The sequence below is a fragment of the Phyllostomus discolor genome, chromosome 7 (assembly GCF_004126475.2).
Source record: "Phyllostomus discolor isolate MPI-MPIP mPhyDis1 chromosome 7, mPhyDis1.pri.v3, whole genome shotgun sequence".
NCBI lineage: Eukaryota > Metazoa > Chordata > Mammalia > Chiroptera > Phyllostomidae > Phyllostomus > Phyllostomus discolor.
The window spans coordinates 64,360,434-64,378,029 of NC_040909.2; positions in this window are offsets into that span (position 1 = coordinate 64,360,434).

Genomic DNA, 17,596 nt, shown 5'->3' on the forward strand with positions numbered 1-17,596 from the left:
TGAGCACTGGGTAGACAGTGGTGATTATGGTGTCATTCTTGGCTTTCCCAAACATCAAACAGGTTAGTAAAAATAACTGCTAAAGTTACAGTATTGAAAAAGAGGCACATCATGAAGTCATATTATAGAAGGAACCAGTCTGGGAAGTAGTACAGTTAATTTATTACTTACCTATACTCACTAAACAAAAAATCCTAAGATTGAGAAAGGAGTTAACAGAACAGATTCTCAAACATATCGCCAGGCTGACTCCTGGGGACATCCTATGAGCTCAACAAGCAATGGTTCTAGTAATTTGATAATACTTTTGGGGAGTGTTGAAGATGAATTCTGGAGAATTGCATTTCCATTGATGGCTCAATGCCTGATTGATTCAATAATGCTCATGGAGTGACTGAAATAAATAATGCAGTTGGCAATATTGGTTTGATTTTATCATGCTCACACTATTCAGTGAAAGAAATATGTTCTTGCTAGGTCCATATTCATCATTCTTTTAAAAGCTACTTTTTAGTTTGGAGTAGATGGAAATCTTTACTTGGTCTTACCTCCTAGGGCATTGATTTCCAGTCTAGTGTTTGTTTTTGTTTGTTTGTTAGTTAATTTTTTTAAAAAAAATTATTTCATTTTTAAATTTTATTTTAACTGTTGTTGCAGTACAATTTTCTGTTTTTTACTCCCATCCCAGCCCACCCACCCCTAGTTTTTTATTCATGTGTTTTTTATACTTGTCCCTGTAAACCCTTTCCCTTTACCCCTGAAACTCCCCTGAAATTCCCTCCCCTCTCCCCTCTGAACACTGTCAGCCTGTTGTCTGTTTCAGTGTTTTTGGTTGTATTTTGCTTGTTTCTTGTTTTGTTGTTCAGGTCCCTGATAAAGGTGAGATCATATGGTATTTATCTTTCACTGCCTGGCTTATTTTGCTTAGCATAATGCTTTCCAGTTCCATCCATGCTGTTGCAAAGGGTAGGAGATCCTTCCTTCTTTCTTTCTGCTGCATAGAATTCCATGTGTAAATGTACCATAGTTTTTTGATCCATTCATTTACTGATGGGCACCTAGGTTGGGAGGACATACAGAGGATCCAGAGACACATGAAAAGATGCTCAATATTGCTAGCTATCAGAGAGATGCATATTAAAACCACAGTGAAATACCAGTCAGAATGGCCATCATAAACAAAGCAACAAACAACTGTTGGAGAAGTTGTGGAGAAAAAGGGACGCTAGTGCACTGTTGGTGGGAATGCAGACTGGTACAACCACTATGGAAAACAGTATGTAATTTTCTCAGAAAACTAAAATGGATCTGCCTTTTGACCCAGCAATTCCACTGCTAGGATTACATCCTAGGAATCCTGAAACACCAATCCAAAAGAACCTATGAACCCCAATGTTCATAGCAGCACAATTTACAATAGCCAAGTGTTGGAAGGAATCCAGGCTAGTCTTGAGAGTAAAATCACCTGGGAAACCTTTTAAATCTTTGGAATTTTAAAAGCTCAGGCAACCCATCCCCTTCGCCCCACTCAGCAGTCCCTGTGGGATTTTTAAAGTTCTCCAGGTGATTCCAACATGCAGACAAGTTTGGGAACCACTGGCACAGGGGTCTTCTGCTTTGGAGAGTGGAGAAAAGAGAGAACGCAACCCACTAATCTGTGTACAAGGGATTTTCAGAAATCAATCATGAGCTGGGTACTTTCCAAAGGATCTTAACTGGTGTGGGAGCTAACAGTATGGCACACACAATTGTCTTAGACTATTTTTCTTTCTTTCAGAGTCTCCAAAAAGCCTTGGCTTTCAACAATGTTTAATTTGTATTCCCTATACCTTATGCTGCTGGCTTTGTGTGTCTTAGTTTCAGTTTGATTCACCCTAAAAAGGATTGGCAAAAATAAGCATTCAGGAAAACAACTACTGTTGATAGTAATTCATATAATATCAAATAGATAGAATTAGCTCAACAGATTAGGAAGCTCTGGACTTTCTCTAAAATAATTAACTTATTTTTACTTGGATACGAAAGTGTCCACTAATCAGCTAATGCCACAAACAGAAAGCCATTTAAATTATGCCTCAGAGCACTTTAGAGAAGTGTTGATATTTGGGCCAGATAACGCTTTGTCATGGGAAGACTGTGGGATGTTTAACAGCATCCTTGTCCTCTACCTACTATATGCCCAGTAGCACCATCACCCTAGACTATACCAAATAAAAATGTCTGTAGACATTTCCCATTGTCACTAAATTTCCCATATGTGGCAAATCACCCAGGTCAAAACCAAACCACTGTTTATCAAGTGCATACACACACAGTTGCAGCATATATGTCAAGCTCTCTGTGACCACCTTTTACAGGGTGGGCAAAAATAGATTTATAGTTATATGTATGCAAAGTACATGGTTTAGTCTTATGTTATTGCTATTAATTATTGTGTTATCGTCCATATGAACAACTATAAACTACTGTTGCCCCACCCTTGTATAATTAATTTAACAAAACTTTGGGAGGTAGATGTGTCAGCCTCCCCTGAACAGATGGGAAATGTATGCATTGGTATCCCTCAGTTAACAGATGAATGAGCATAACCAAGGCTTACTTTATAAGTTGTCCAAAAATTCTTCTTTAGCAAATGGTAGAACTGGGATTTGAATCCAGGCCTGGTAGATTCAAAAAGCCTTGCTCTTATGTCTTTATATTACACAACATTTTCTCTGATTGTTTGTAGCTTTTATCTCTTCTTCCTAGCTGGTAAGACTACAGATCAGCAAAACCCTCTTCACCCTAAATCCATGATGTATCACGTGTCAACAATGAGGCATTGCCAACAGGTTTACAGACATCCCCTTCTCATGGAAGAGTCCTAGCAAAGCAAGACTAACAGTATTGCACACTCCCTGACCTTCAGTTACAGAGATGTTCTACTGTGCAGTCATGAGCAGCTCAGGAAAGAGCTGATAGGTAGCGAACTTGATAAGTATGGAGATTGCATCAGCTCTTTACTGACATAATTAATTAATAATCAGAGTCAAATTATGACACGTAGTCAGGCTGCATAGAATTCAACATTACTTTTTGCATAAAGTACATTCAGTAACAAAAAAAGTTGGAGGAGGGCTTACTGAAACTATATAAGAAACATGCCGAGAATACAGTATATAGCCAAGTGGTGCATGATTCTCTTTTTTATTTTTCGCAACAATTTTAAGTATAGCATTTTGAATCCAAGTAGTTTGCTACGTTAAGCAACATTTGGAGATACTGGGCTTGTACTGAAAGAATTTTATGGAGAACTTAAACTGCCATTCATAAAGTTATTTTAATTCTATACTCTGTTTATATTTTTTATTTTTGTATTTCCAAGTAGGAACTATCTGTTGCTCATTAGAAAATCATCTGACAAATACACATATCAGAACCCAGTCTATTCAATCCAGAATTCTCACATTGAAGTGAGTCACTGTTTTGGGGTGAATGTTACCGAAATCTCCCATCTTTTGTAGATGGAATTCTAACAATAATTTCCCCAGATTTCCTCTTTCATGTGCTATTTAACATTGTGCCCAAAGTATTATAAAGTAGCATGAGCTAACAAGGAGAAACACATAAAAGTGGTATCACATCTTCTGCAGAGAAATGATTTTGGAATTAAATAAGGAACACATGAAACTATATTTGGGATGTTATAGATATGTCTTGACATTAATGTAGAGAGAATAATTTTTAACAGAGAAAACCCCAGTGTCAAGGCAAAAAATTAGACGCTCAACTGTATTTCTTAGGGAAGAAATTAAGAGTATTTTGAAACTCAGTGAAATAGAAAATCATGTTTGGGCTAGAAGTAACTGCAGAACCAATGGGCATAAACTTAAATATCTGAAAAGACAGACAGTTAATTAATTTTGTATTACCATTGTGCAAATCCTATTAATTTTATTCAATTAACATTTGTTGAGTAGTCACATGCAATAGATAAACCAATGTGACAAGAATGATTAATTTATTTACTTTAAGTTATTAAGGAAATATTTTAATGATTTCTGGTTTTGCTCAATAAATGTGACTTTGTAATTTTTTCATCCATGTGTTAACTGAGTGTATATATTTATGATCATGTGTATATCTATATACACACACACAAACACTCACATTCAAATTAAGAATAGCATCTTAATTTCTCTCTTTCCTAACTCCTCTGATTTTACTCTTGTTTATCCCTTTCATTCCCTCCCCCCTTTTTTTTTTCCTCCTCTCTCTTTTGGTTTAATTCTTTGACTAACCTACCTTGTCTCTAATATTGGCTTGTTTTTTCCCCTCTTGTTCTTCAATATATTTATTTCTCAACACTTTGTCCTCTTGTAATATTCTCTTTATTTGTACCCTACCATTGAAGATTGTATTTGTCCACACTTAAAACTTAATTATTTTCTTTGTGATGTTGGCCCCCAAATATATGCAGTCAGTCAGTCACCCAGACAGGCCATACTTACTGAGCATAAGCTGTGTGCCTGACACTGTGCTAGGTGTGAGGAATTTTATGGAGTTGGGTTGGAAAGTGCAGCTGGGTGGAGGGAGGCAAAGGGGGAAAGATTGGGGCAACTGTAATAGCATAATCAATAACATATAATATGAAATAATAACAAAATTGTCTTGGTCCTCAGGAGGCCTATAGCTATCACAAATAGCAGTCTCAAACTTGCAACAGACTATTGGGTATTTTATTTGATTTACTAACCGAATCATTACCATTATTACGTCTCATTCTACTAAACCATTCATTCTTTTCCCCTAACTAGGTAACTCTAAATTGTTGAAGAATTCACAATTCAATTTCTTTTTATTTTTCCAGCTTCCAAAACTTAAAAATATTTTTTGGTTTGCTCCATTGATCCATCCATCCAGCTATTTAGAAATTCTTATTTATACTTCTAATTATCTGACAAGTCCATCTCTGTCTTTTTATTTCCAAAATTACCACTCAGGTTTAATCATTTGTGTTCTCAAATCTGAACTGTTTCAGTAGCCACATCAGTCTCAACTATTGTGACAATCCTCCCCAAGACATCTTATAAACTGTAATCCAAATGATATTTTCAGCAATGTTCTTCTAATTATATTACTCATTTAAAAAAAGCAAAACAGAAGATGGTGGCTTAGGTAAACATGGCTCACCTCCTCACACAACCACATCAAAACTACAACTAAACTACAGAACAACAATCACCCAGAACTATCAGAAATTGAGCTGAATGAAAATCCTACAATGACAGAAGTAAAGAAGAAAACACATTGAGACTAGTAGGAGGGGCAGAGATGTGGAACAAGCTCGTCCCACACCAATGTGTGGCAGATAGAAATCAAAGGGATATCTTAGGAACAAGGGGTCCCAGCCTCACAACAGGCCCCCCAGGTCAGGGCCCCAATGCCAGGAAGGTAAGTGTCCACAACTTTTTGCTGTTAAAACCAGAGGGGAATGAGACTGTGGAAGATAGAAACTGTTGTATTCTCAGGCAGTTTCTCTTAAAACTCATGCAGGGTCTTACTCAGACCCTTTCCCTCTGAGCTCCAGCACAAGGCAGTGGCTTGAAAGGTACCAGAAGCATATGGGGAGGACCTGAAGTGTATAGCATCAGGGGAAGTGCTGGGGGGACAGCTTTCTTCCAGACAGAACTGAGGGCAGAGCCCATAGTTCCTTTTCTGAGCCCACACCCTCCACAGATCTGGCAGACATGCGCCATATCTGAGGCTCCATCAACCTGGCTCACATTGCTGGCTCTACCCTGGTGATTTACTGAGGATGTGCCCCACTCACATTTCAGGACCACCCAATTTGCTTCTAGTGACTTTTCCATACCAATGGCTTCTTTAATTCTTCAGGTTTTCCTAAATCTTCTCAGACAAGTAGTATCTGCCCTCAGCAAACCCTATACCTCTTGCTAAGTGGCTCCAGACCCAGCACTAGCAGCAGCTGACCTTAGTTCATAGTTTGGCCTTGCTTGGGCACCTCCAAACCCAGAAAAGTAGCAGCCATCTGCAGATCACTTTGTAACTTATGCCAGGTGGCCCCAGAGAGAACACAGGTGGTGGCTAACTGAGGTCTACACTTCCCAGGAAACTCCAGAACCTTCATATCCAGTGGACAGCAACAGACCATGTTGAAGTACCACCACCCAACCACCTCAAGTGACACGCTCAAGGGGCATAGTCAGCAGCCATAAGAGCACTGCTGAAGTAACTCCTGTTCTGTGGAGTGGGCCCCTGCATAGCTGATAGTCCACAGTGGTCAGAGTTTGGTAGTTAGTGGTCATAGACAGCCTTTGTAGCTAATTGGCCTGGGTTAATCCCTTTCATTGACCTGCCAACAGTAACCAAAGGTCAACTATAAGAAGAGGGTGTACTCAGCTCACATGAAGGGCCCACTTTGAGTACCCAGCTTGGGTAAGAGGGGGAGGCTGTGCCAATGGAACTTTGGGAAACTTATTACATTAAACCAATCTACCAAACCAGGGAGTCATAGCAGCTATTCTTAATGAATAGAAACAAATATAGGGAGGTTCCCCAAATAAGGCAACAAAGAAACATGGCTCAAATTAAAGGACAAAACAAATCTTCAGAAAAAGAACTAAACAGAATGGAGACAAGTAATCTACTAGATAAAGAGTTCAAAACACTGGTTTATAAGGATGCTCAACCAACTTAAGGGAAAAGCAGAGGAACTCAGAGACAACTTCAACAGAATAAAAAAGAAGAGACTTCTGGCCAGGATGGAGGTGTAGGTAGACACACTGTGCTTCCTCACACAACCAAAAGAAGGACAACAACAATTTAGGAACAAAATAACAACCAGAACTGACAGAAAATTGAACTGTGTGGAAGTCCAACAACCAAGGAGTTAAAATACACACATTCATCCAGACCGGTAGGCAGGGTGGAGTCAGATGACCAGGCAGAGAGGGGTCGTGGCATAAAAAGTGGTGGCACTGGGTGTACAGGCTGCGGCTGGCAGAGCCCAGGCATGGAGTAGCAACAGGCAGACCCAGCAAGGTGGCAATTGTGAAATGAGGGACTGTGTGCAAGGTGGCTGGCTGGCCAGGTGGTCCATCATTCATGTGCAGATAAACCAGGATTAACTGGGGAGTGAGACAGACCACACAACCCAGGGTCCCAGAACCAGGAAATAAAGTCTCAAAACACCAATTGAAAACAGCTGTGGGGGTTGAGGCACAGGGAGAGACTCCCAACATCACAGAAGAGTTTGTTGGAAAGATCCACAGGGTTCTAGAACCTACACAAGCCCATCCACATGGGAATCAGCACCAGAAAGGCCGCTTGGGGGAAGCATCAGAAGGGACTGAAATCTGACAGAGAGCAGAGCAAGTGCCATTGTTCCCTCTCAGACCCCACCCCCACATACAGTGTCACAACCCAGCAACTGGGTTGCCCTGACCTAAGGCTCCACTCCTCAATGTAACAGGTGCAACAAGACAAAAAAATGGCCCAAATGGAAGAACAAATCAAAGCTCCACAGCAAATACAACTAAGTGACCAAGAGATAGCCAAGCTATCAGATGCACAGTTCAAAGTACTGGTGATCAGGATGCTCACAGAATTGGTTGAATTTAGTGGCAAGTTAGATGAAATGATGAAGGCTACACTAAGTGAAATGAAGGAAAATGCACAGGGAGCCAATAGTGATGGGACGAAAACTGGGACTCAAATCAATGGAGCGGATGAGAAGTAAGAAAGAAACAACCAAACAGAAAAGAATGAAGAAATAAGAATTCAAAAATATGAGGAGAGTCTTAGGAACCTCAAGAATATCTTTAAACATTCCAACATCTGAATTATAGGGGTACCACAAGGAGAAGAGGAAGAGCAACAAGTGGAAAACTTATCTGAACAAATAATAAAGGAGAACTTCCTCATTCTGGCAAAGGAAATGGACTTCCAGGAAGTCCAGGAAGCTCAGAGAGTCCCAAAGAAGTTGGACTCAATAAGGAACACACCAAGGCACATCATCATTACATTAGCCAAGGTAAAAATGAAGAAGAGAATCCTAGAAGCAGCAAGAGATAAGGAGATAGTAACCTACAAAGGAATTACCCTCAGACTGTCAGCTGATTTCTCAAAAGAGACCTTACAGGCAAGAAGGGGCTGGAAGGAACTATTCCAAGTCATGAAAGGCAAGGACCTACATCCAAGATTGCTCTATCCAGCAAAGCTTTCATTTAGAATGGAAGGGCAGATAAAGTGCTTCTCAGATAAGGTTAAGTTAAAGGAATTCATCATCTCCAAGCCCTTATTTTATGAAATGTTAAAGGGATTTATCTAAGAAAAATAAGGTAAAAAAATGTATAGTACAATGACAGCAAACTGACAATTATTAACCACATCTAAAACAAACAAAAACAAACTAAGCAAACAACTAGAATAGGAACAGAATCACAGAAATGGAGGTCACATGGAGGGTTAGCAGCAGGAAAGTGGGAGGAGGAGAGAGGAGAAAAAGGTACAGAGAATAAGTAGCATAGATGGTAGGTGGAAAATAGGGGGAGGGTAAGAATAGTATGGGAAATGTAGAAGCTATGGAACTTATGACACATGGACATGAACTAAAGGGGGGAATGTGGGTGGGAGAGGGTGTGCAGGGTGGAGGGGAATGAAGGGGGGAATGACACAACTGTAATAGCATAATCAATAAAATATATTAAAAAGAATAAAAAAGAACATGAAAACTATAAAAAACACATCAGAAATGAAGGATACACTAATTGAAATGAACAATTTACAGGGAATCAACAGTAGAGTGGATGAATCTGGAAATCAAATCAGTGATTTAAAATATAAGAAAGCAAAATAAACACATACAATCAGAACAGCAAGAATTAAAAATGATCTCTAAAATGAAGATAATGTAAGGAGTCTCTGGGGCAACTTCAGCATACCGAAATTTGAATAATGAGGGTGCCAGAAGAAGAAGAGAGAAAAAATTGAAAACCTGTTTGAAAAAATAATGTCAGAAAACTTCCCTAACTTGGTGAAAAAAAATAGACATACAAGTCTGGGAAGCACAGGGTCCCAAACAAGTTGGGCCCAATGAGGCCCACCCAGACCCATAATAATTAAAATATCAAGATTAAAGACAAAGAGAGAATCTTAAACAGAGAATGCAGCAGGAGAAAAGAAGTTAGTTACCTACAAGTGAGTTCCCATAAGTCTGTCAGCTGATTTCTCAAAGGGAACTTTGTTGGCTAGAAAGGAATAGCCATAAATATTCAAACTGATGAAAAGCAAGTACCTACAACCAAGATTACTCTACCCAGCTAACCTATCATTTAAAATCAAAGGGCAGATAAAGAGTTTTCCCAGACAAGAAAAAGCTAAAGGGGCTCATCATCACCAATCCATTATTATATGGAAAGTTAAAGGTTTTTCTTTAAGAAAAAGAAGATAAAAATATGAACAATAAAGTGTCAATAAATACACATCTATCAACAGCTGAATCTAAAAAACGAAATAAAGAAACAAGCAGAACAGAAACAAAATCATAGATACAGAGAGCATTTTGATGGTTGCCAGAAGGGTGGAGTTTGGGAGGATGGGTGAAAAAGGTGAAGGGCTTAAGGAGTATAAATTAGTACTTACAGAGTAGTCATGGGGATGCAAAGTACAGTACAGGAAATGGAGAAGAGAAAGAACATATATGCAGGACCCATGGGCATGGACGGTAGTGTGGAGATTGCCACTGGGAGTATGGGGGCTGGGTAGAGGGGCAAATGGGGGAAATTTGGGACAACTGTAATAGCATAATTAATAAAATATACGTAAAAAGCAAAACACACACATCTGTACACACACAAAAAAGCTCATTATTAACTGAATAGTTTCCCATTTTCTTGTTCTCAATTAACCTATTGAATTATTTGCCAAATTGACTATTGAAAAAGGTGACTTACTTGTTACGTTTTTCTTGTGAATGGTAAACTCCAGAGGCCTATATAAAAATTATTAGAGAAGCTTTTAAGTATGGTGTTAATGTTAATTTTAGATAAAAATATATGGACCATTTTTAGAGCTATAATGATGAATTATATTTTCTCTTGTATTTCAACTATACAGTACTTTGGTTCAGAATTTAGCACTGTTATTGTCAATGGCTGAACTCAAAGCAGACAGGTGACATTTCAATGTTATGATACTAACCATTAACTAATAAGTATGGCTCATGAAAGTAAATTGTTGAAAAGACATTGTAGAGGGGAGAAAAGTGTTTTCCCTTGTATGTAAAATTAGTAAAATTCACACAAATGTCATATTTTTTTTTTCCCTGGCTGCTGTGGCTCAGTGGATTGCATGCCAGACTGTGAACCAAAGGGATGGCAGTTCAATTCCCATTCAGGGCACATGGCTGGGTTGCAGGTCGGGTCCCCAGTAGGCAGCACGTGAGAGGCAACTACACATTGATGTTTCTCTGCCTCTCCTTTTGCCTCCCTTTCCCTCTGTCTAAAAATAAATAAATAAATAAATAAATAAATAAATAAATAGATAAAATCTTAAAATTTTGTTTTGTTTTGTTTTTGTTAAGCTACATGGACTGCATTCTTCCCAACTTGGTATGTAATAACACAATACACACACAATACACAAAACATAGGAGACCAATCTATGTGATTGAATAAGGTAAAAATTACTGGAAAGATCTAGAATCACATTTTCCCAAATAATAGAAAAATATTATTCATGTGCTGAGTGAAATTGAGGACTGGGACTGGCTAAACATAGAACAAAAGTAGTTAGGTATGGTTTTCTCAGTCCTGAAAAAGCATGCTCAAAGAGGCTGTGTTTAAAAACAAATTATTTCAAAGCTGAATGGGATAATTTTTTCAAGATGATATATGAAAGCTTTCTAAAACATTTTCTCCTTTTTAGAATGATTGGAAGTAACTAATTCATGAATGTTCCATTGCTATATTCTGTTAGTTCTATTGGACAAAACATCTTGGTTTTATCAAATCTATTTTTTGTGAGGGGATAGAAATACATATGATAAATACATTGGGTATTTTTTCTTTGATTTTCAAGTGCCAGCACTGGTTGGAAGATGTTCTTCAAAGGCTCTACATTGAAGCAGCCCTTTATCATTGTTTTGCATTGTCTTCTGTGCTACTTCCACTAAATCTCTGCCTTGAAAACACCAGGTGAAATGTTCATCAAGAGCCATGACAAGAGGACATTTTAAACCTTTTCAAACAGCCTTAGTAAATCTCTCCTTTAAAAAATAAAAGAGAAAAAGCAAAATAATATTATTTCCCCGGAAATAAAGCAGTGTGTTCAAGATGAAAAGAAATTAACTGTAAGAAAGAACTAAGAGTAGAAAGTCGAACACAACATCCTCCCAAAATTCCTTAATACCCGCAAAGATACTTCAAGTCTTTTGGGGATGAAGTGTTTTGTTTTGTTTTTTGGTTTTTTGGTGTAACTCTTCTGGATAATCACCTCAATTTTCTTCTCTCAACTATATATTACACCTGTAGACAGACATAGGCTGTAATATATTTTTATAGCTAGATGTGAAGCTGTAACAAGAAGCAATTCAGTTGTAGGTGGTGGTTAAATTATCTTCAGACATGAAAACAGTGTGTAATTATGAGTCTCCATTTCATTTTTATGCAGTTACCTTCAGTTTAATGTTTGTATAAAGTGTCTCAAGAAATAAAGATTATGTTATCTCAGAAAAAAATTGATTAGCTGTTTTATAGCTTGATGCACTTGGATTAATAATAGGTTTTGGGCTCTGAAAAAACAAATGAAGCCAATTAGGCTATAAACTCATGCATATTTGGTGTTTATATATACATTTGTGTTTAGATAAAATGTTATTTATATCTAACTATATAGTCAGTGTTTAGATATAAATTTTGAAAATTAAACTATAATTATTCCAAATATTCTCTAATATGTTAAAACCATGACAACATATTAATTCCAACTATTGTAATGTCCCTTAAAGTCTCTTACTTGTATTGTCTCATTTGAGGCTCACAACAGTTTTGCAAAGTATTATTATCACTATTATATGAATGAGGAAGTGAATGGAGGATCAACCATTTTAGTGGTTTGTCCAATGTTACCCAGCTGGTAAGGGGCAGAGCTAGTTCTTGAACTTCCATCTCCTAATTCCTATGACTCAAAATTGACATTCACAAATTGCTTTATGAAGCCAGGCATTCTGATATGGGATCGAGGTACTTTTCTGAAGTAGAACTCCTTTGTCCCTTTGACTTTTCTTACTCCAAGTTGATTGATCTTGCTGATATTTGATTAGGAGGCACATTATTTGTATGCTCAAACCAGAATTCTTACTGATTGCATTTTCCAAATCCACCCTTAAAGTACAGTGCAAGCATTATCTCCTATGTGATGCTCCTTGCAATGCCCCCTCACTACAATTGAAATTAATTCTTTCCTTTGGGAGCTCCCAGAGACCTGGGTTAACATCACATAACAACCCCACTTCAGTTTATTGTACTGTGGTTATTTGTGGCTGTATTTCTCTTCTCCTTCCATTTTGAGCTCCTTGAGGAAATGCATGCTCCAGTCACCTCTGATTTCCCAGAAACTAGCACAGTGTCTGGCAGAAAGCAAGTATTCAATAAATTTTAGGATACTGAAACTGGCTAACAGATTGAATGTAGGGTATCTTGGCTGTTGGTTGACAATTGATTCATTTTTCCTGGGACAGGATTTCTGAGCACATCTTCTAGGGTCTTCCTCTCCCACTCTCAATATGCCTGTTGATTCTGGCGAAGTATGAAAATTGTAACTATTTTGCTAAAATACATATTGATATTTGTTCTGATGTGAAAGCAAAATTTGCATTTGTAAAACTGTGAATAATATAAAAAGTCACAAAGAAAATAAAATCCTTTATAATGTATCATTATTAACACCTTATTATATTTGTTTCACAAAAAGAAAATAAAAATATCCAGTGTGTGTGTTTGTGTATGTGTGTGTGCATGTGTATAAAATCTGGAATATGCATATACATTATCCATATATTAAAATCAGAGTATATTCAATTAGATATTATATATGTAATATATATGTTATATATAATGATATAATGCATAATGCATGATATAATGTGTAACCTATAATATATAGTAAATATTGTATACACATATAATATGTCATGTATATTACATCTGATATATATTATATGTACAGTACTTCTGAGATGTGATTCACTCTAATTCTATTATACAGGGTCTAGCACAAGTAACACCCCTTTTTATTACAAAATTGTAAGCATGTATTTCTGTAGCATAACAATATCACACTCAAGCACACCATATAACCTTTTAGGTGAAATGTTCAAATTTCTGTCCAACTCGTGCAAGACATTCATGTATCTTACAAACCACACTCAAACAGGTGATGTTTCTGCCAGACCCTCTATGTTATATGTATATAAACTTGTGTACTATATATATGGTATATATAGTGCTTCTGAAATGTGTCACTCTCTCTTCTCACTCTTTTATGACCTTGGTGTAATTAACTTATTCAGTACTCCAAGCAACCCTACCTACTTGATACTATTTGTGCCACCCACATTTTGTGGATGAGAACCTGAGAGCACAGGAATGTAATGTAACATACCCAAGATCACACGTGGTAGAGCTGGGATTTAAAAAACATTTTCTGTGTTGTACAATTACAGTTGTCCCTATTGTTCCCCTGTTACTCTCTCCTTCCCTACCCACCCCTCCATGTTCTACATTCAATCCTCCCCCACATTGTGTTTGTCCGGGGGTCTTTTATAAATGCTCCTTCACTTGATCCTTTCCCTTCTTTTTCTGGATACTCCCCTCCCTCTTCCCTTCTGTTTACTGTCACTTTGTTGTTTATTTCAGTGTCTCTGGTTATATTTTGTTTGAGGTTTATTTTATTGATTAGGTTCGATGAATAGGTGAGATCATATGGTATTTTTCTTTCACAGCCTCCCTTACTTCACTTAGCATAATGTTCTCCAGATCCATCTATGCTGTTGTGACGGGTAGGAGCTCCTTCTTTCTTTCTGCTGCATAGTATTTCATCATGTAAATTTACCAGTTTTTTTTTATCCATTTATTTACTGATGGGCACTAGAGTTGCTTACAACAATTGGCTATTGTAAATTGTGCTGCTATGAACATCGGGGTGCATAGTTTCTTTTAAATTGTTGTTTCAGAATTCTTCGGGTATAATCCCAGCAGTGGAATTGCCAGGTCAAAAGGCAATTCCATTTTTAGTTTTCTGAGGAAATTCCATATTGTGTTCCACAGTGGCTGCTCCAGTCTGCATTCCCACTGAAAGTGTACTAAGATTCCTTTTTCTCCAAACCTCACCAGCACTTCTTGTTTCTTGATTTCTTTATGATGACCATTCTGGCCAGTGTGAACTGGTATCTCATTGTGGTTTTAATCTGCATCTCTCTGATGGCTAGTGATGTGGAGAATCCTTTCATATGCCTCTGGGCCCTCTGTATGTCCTCCTTGGAGAAGTGTCCCAGGTCCTTTGCCCATTCTTAAATTCGATTGTTTGTCTTCCTGGTGTAGAGTCATGTGAGTTCTTTACATATTTTCATAATCAAACCCTTGTATAAGCTATCATTGGTAAATATAATTTTCCATACAGTTTCCTTTTTCATTTTGCTGATGTTTTCTTTAGCCGTGCAGATGTGTTTTATTTTGATGAAATCCCATTGGCTTATTCTTTCCTTTATTTCCCTTGCTCTAGGGAACATATCAGTGAAAATATTGCTACATGTAATATCTGAAGTTTTCCTGGCTATGTTTTCCTCTAGAAATTTTATGGTGTCATGATTTACATTTGTTTTTATCCATCTTAGCTTATTTTTGTGTATGATGTAAGTTGGTGGTTGAGTTTCATTTTTTTTTTTGCATGTACCTGTCTAGATCTCCCAACACCATTTGTTGAAAAGGCTATTTTTACTCATTTTATGCTCCTGCTCACTTTGTCAAGTATTAATTGACCTTGGAGACAAGGGTTAATTTCTGAGTTCTATATTCTGTTCCATTAATCTATGCATCTGTTCTTATTCTAGTACCAGACTATTTTGATTACAGTGGCCTTGTAATGTAGTTTCATATCAGATATTGTGATCCTTCCTATTTTGTTCTTCTTTCTCAGAATTGCTGTAGCTATTCAGTGTCTTTTATAGTTCCTTATAAAGTTTTGAAATATTTTTTCTATCTGTGAAATATGTCATTGGTATTTTAATAGGGATTGTGTTGAATCTATAAATTGCTTTGGGTAGTATGGACATTTGATGATGTTAATTCTTCTAATCCATGAACATGTTATATGCTTCTATTTGTTTGTATCTTCCTTAATTTCTTTCTTAAGTGTTGTGTGGTTTTCTCAATTACAGGTCTTTTACCTTCTTAGTTAAGTTTATTCCTAGGTACTTTATTTTCCTTATTGCTATAGCAAATGGGATTTTTTTTTTACTGACATCTGTTTCTTATATTTCTTTGATGGTGTACAAAAATGTCTTTGATTTATAAATATTGACTTTGTGTCCTGCCATTTTGCTAAAGTCCCTTATTAAATCCAGTAGCTTTTTGGTGGAATCTATAGGATTTTCTATGTACACTATCATGTCATCTGCAAACAATGACAATTTTACTTCCTCCATTCCAATTTGGATGCCTTTTATTTCTTTTTCTTGTCTGATTGCTGTGGCTAGAACTTCCAATACTATGTTGAATAGAAGTGGTGAAAGTGGACAACCTTGTCTTGTTCCTGATCTTAGTGGGAAAGATTTTTGTTTTTGCCCATTGAATATGATGTTGGCTCTAGGTCTCTCATATATGACCTTTATTATGTTCAAGAATGGTCCCTCTGTTCCCACTTTGCTGAGTGTTTTTATCATAAATGGGTGCTGTACCTTATAAATGTTTTTTTCTCATCTATTTATATGATCACGTGATTTTTGTCTTTCCTTTTGCTTATGTGACATATTACATTTATTGATTTATGACTATTATACCATCCTTGCATCCCTGGGATGAGTCCCACTTGATCATGGTGTATGATCTTTTTAATGCATTGCTTTATGCCAATATTTTGTTGAGGATTTTAGCATCTATGTTCATAAGTGATAATGACCCGTAGTTTTCTTTTTTTGTAGTGTCTTTATCTGGTTTTGGGGTTAGGATGATGCTGGCCTCATAAAACGAGTTTGAGAGTGTTCACTCTTCTTGCATATTTTGGAATAGTTTCAGAAGTATAGAGGTTATTTGTTCCTTACATATTTCATAAAATTCTCCTGTGAAACAGTCCAGGTCCAGGGCTGTTGTGTACAGGAAGTTTTTGTTACTTCTTCAATTTCACTAGCTATTACCAGTCTATTAAGGCTTACTGCTTCTTCTTGACTCAGTTTAGGAAGATTATATGTTTCTAGAAATTTGAGCATTTTGCCCAGGTTGTCAAATTCTTCACATATTGTTTTTCACAGTAATTTCTTACAATCCTTTGTATTGCTCTGGTATCAGTTATAACTTCTCATTTTTCATTTCTGATTTAATTCATTTGGATCTTTCTTTTTTTTTTTGATACATCTGGCTAAAGGCTTATGAATTTTGTTTATCTTTTCAGAGAATGAGTTCCTGGGTTTTTTGATCCTTAAAATTGTGCTTTTAGTCTCTATGTCATTTAATTCTGCTCTGATCTTGTTTATTTCCTTCCCTCTACTTGCTTTGGGCTTTCTTGTTATTCATCCAGTTCTTGTAGATGTTTGTTTAAGCTGTTTGTTTGAAATATTTCTATCTTTTTTAGGTAGTCCTATATCACTATGAATTTCCCTTTCAAGATTGACTTTATTGTGTCTTCATTTTCATTTGTTTTCAGAAACCTATTTTATTTCTTCCTTGATCTCATTCTTAACCCACTCATTGTTTAATAGCATGCAATTCGGTCTCCATGAATTTGAATCTTTTTTAGTTTTTTCCACAAGGTTGGTTTCTAGTTTCAAGCACTTGTGGTCTGAGAAATTACTAGATATAATTTCAATTTTCTTGAATTTGTTGATGCTTCTTTTGTGTCTTATTATGTGGTCTATCTTTGATAATGTTGCATGTGCAATTTAAAAGAATGTGAATTTTGTTTGTTTGGGATGGTTATATATAATCAGTTAAGTTCATTTGACACAGGTTATTGTTCAATGCCACAATATCCTTGTTCACATTTTATTTGAAAGATCTATCCATTTTTGACAGTGGGGTGTTAATATCCCCTACTATAATTGTGTTGGTGTCAATATCTTTCCTGAAGTTCTCCACGATTTTCCTTATATATTTGGGTGTTCCTATGTTGGATGCATATATGTTTATAATGCTTATGTCTTCTTGAGTATTATGAAGTCTCCTTCTGGGTCTCTGTTTATGGCCTTTGTTTTGACGTCTCTTTTGTCAAATATAAGCAATGCTACCCTCACTTTTTTATCCTGTCCATTTGGTTGGAGTAATCTTTTCTATTACTCCCTTCAATAGAAGGGAGTAATCCCTTCACTTTCAGTTTTTGTAGG